Source organism: Megalopta genalis, unplaced genomic scaffold (genome assembly GCF_051020955.1).
Source record: "Megalopta genalis isolate 19385.01 unplaced genomic scaffold, iyMegGena1_principal scaffold0060, whole genome shotgun sequence".
NCBI classification, from domain to species: Eukaryota; Metazoa; Arthropoda; class Insecta; order Hymenoptera; family Halictidae; genus Megalopta; species Megalopta genalis.
In genome coordinates, this window is record NW_027476129.1 from 694,328 (window position 1) to 696,926 (window position 2,599).

The 2,599-nt window shown below is 46.5% G+C and overlaps 1 non-coding gene across 1 annotated transcript; it reads right to left on the minus strand.

Annotated features, from left to right (window-relative positions):
* On the minus strand, window positions 1–155 carry LOC143261659 (5.8S ribosomal RNA). The gene has a single exon (XR_013035747.1). It is a non-coding gene; the product is annotated as a 5.8S ribosomal RNA (ribosomal RNA).
* Window positions 156–2,599: the final 2,444 nt, after the last annotated feature.

The window sequence follows — 2,599 nt, forward strand, 5'->3', positions numbered from 1 at the left end:
CGACCCTCAGCCAGGCGTGGTCCAGGAATTGTATCCGTGGACCGCAATGTGCGTTCGAAATGTCGATGTTCATGTGTCCTGCAGTTCACACGTTGACGCGCAATTAGCTGCGTTCTTCATCGACCCACGAGCCAAGTGATCCACCGTTCAGGGTAATTTTTTCCCTTTTATTCTCTCATATATATATATATATATAATGTGTATTTGCTATCCACCACACTTTTGTGTTATATTTCGGAACAAGCCGATACCCGAAGAGCTCCAACCAGCGCGCGAAGGAGATTCGGGAGTCGTCGTACGACGACATAATTGTCCCTTAAAGAACGAGATATTTCCGTCGAAACCATATATATATATATATGTATGAGCAAATCCAAAACCACTGTTTTCTTGCAAGTTCGACGGTCGGAGCGAATAGAACATTGAAAAGCCTTCTATCGAAGAAACACAGAGAGTATATCACCTCCAAAAACGACGGGGATATGGATTCAAACTGGATAATACCAACCCGATGCTGGATTCAGAAAGTTTCTCTCTCCTTTCGTCGTTACTACACCGGACAGACTTACGGCCGGCTCTAGCTGGGTGTCATATATATGTCCCACGCTCATGCTGCCACTAGCGCGCAACAGAGTAGGGTGTGAGCCTGGAATCCATCGCACCCCAGCGGTTCAAGGCCGCGGAAATACTCTAGAAAGTCCCTATCGCTCGCCTGAACCTCTCCGGCGAGATCGGGCGACTCAGCTATCGGCTGCAGTGTCTCCTGCTGAATGCGGCCAATGTGCTGCGCCACGAGTGCTCGGTAGTCCTCGTGCTTCCGAGCACCCTTAATGGCGTCTAGCGACCTGCCAGGCAGGAACCCAACGAGCGTCTGATTGATGAACCTAGCACCCCTAATGCTCAGTTCTGCCTCGCGCAACGCCAGCAATGACACCTCCTCGGCACTCCATCGTGCCTTTGCTGGCGCTGCGCGGTTCACGTCATCTGACCAATCGGGGTGAGCGGACCTCATATGAACGCCCCTACCGATCTTGGTTGCGAAGGATCGGTTACAGTCTGGGTAAGCGCAGGGAAAATCGACCGGCCGGGAAGGGGGACTCCCAGAGCTCGGTCCCGGAAGGGAGGAAGTTGTTGGCCTAGGGGTGGCAGAGGCCGCCCCTCTACTTGGAACCATCCGAGGCTTCTTTTGCGGGTGGGCCAACAAATTTAGGTACGAGGTGGCTGGCAACCCCCCGGTTCCAGTTTCGCTTGAATCCCGTTAGCGTTACCCGGCGAGAACCTATGGGAGGTGGGGAAGACTTGGACGGGAGAGGCTAATGGACCTAACGAGAAGTATATATTGCGCATCACCGTTCCTGTAACTACAACAAGAGAGTCATAGTTACTCTCGCCATCCTTATCTGGGAAGTCACAATCTGAAATTGTCTGCAATCCTTCAGCATTTAGACGTTCCACGCCTGGCCGGTAACCTAGAAGATTCATCGTAGGTACCGTACCGCTAGGGAATGCACCGTTTGGGAGGGGGTTCCACTGCCCAAATCTCTTGGAGCCATTCTGTGCTCGTGTTTCGAGTACGAGTCTAGATGTTACGTAAGGTGACATCTACCGAAACTTCCCGATGGTATGGCATCGGCTTCGGACCTTGCTACATCAGCGGGAATGGCAGGCACTCCAACATCCGGTATTCCAGAATGTGGCACGTTCACTTTGACCATGTCGCCTTGTGGAGTTGTCGTGTTGGCGATTAGTTTGTAGTACTCAAATATGGGCTCAGGAATAACCATGTCTTCCGGGATGAGATTAATGGGCGATTCCTCATTAGAGTATCTGTCTTAGGAATTCACGGTTCGAACGTGGTCTATTGTCACCGCATTTAATATGCTCGTATACACGTGTTGGAATGCGCAGAATGGTTCTGAAAATATCTTGAGTTCTTACAATTTTTCTGGTTTGGAGAGTCTTAGATTTCTGTTTATTTTTATCGATCGTTTTTCTAGCTGTTTCTAAAGATTTGTTATACTGTTTTTGCCATAGGGAGAACATTTCATCATATGTATAATTAGAGGATCTAGATATAGAGGAGGGGAGATTGACGTTTCGCCCAAAAGTAAGTTCGAAAGGAGTGAAACCGGTAGGTTCATGTATAGCTGTGTTATATCCTAAACATACGAAGTTTAATATGTCATCCCATTCTTTATCAGATTCGTGAAGAGCTGTTTTGATGAGGTCTTTAACTGTAGCGTGTGTTCGTTCTAAACTTCCATTTAATTGAGGGTGAAAAGAAGTAGTTTTCATATGTTTGATTTTAAAAGCGTTTTCGAGAATTGTTGCATAAGTTCAGATATAAAGTTAGATCCTTGGTCTGTAAGTATTGTTTTATGTGCTGAGAATATGTATATGTAATGTGTTAGAAGAGCATCTACTATGTTTTCTGTTCGTTGTACTTTGAGTGTGGTACCAATATCAAATATTTAGTAAGTTCGTCATGAATAGAAAGTATGAATTGATTTCTTGTCTTAGTTTTTGACATAGGTCCTATGATATCCATAGCTATTTTGTCATTTGGATTTTGTGGTGTTTCTGGTGTTACAGGTAATTC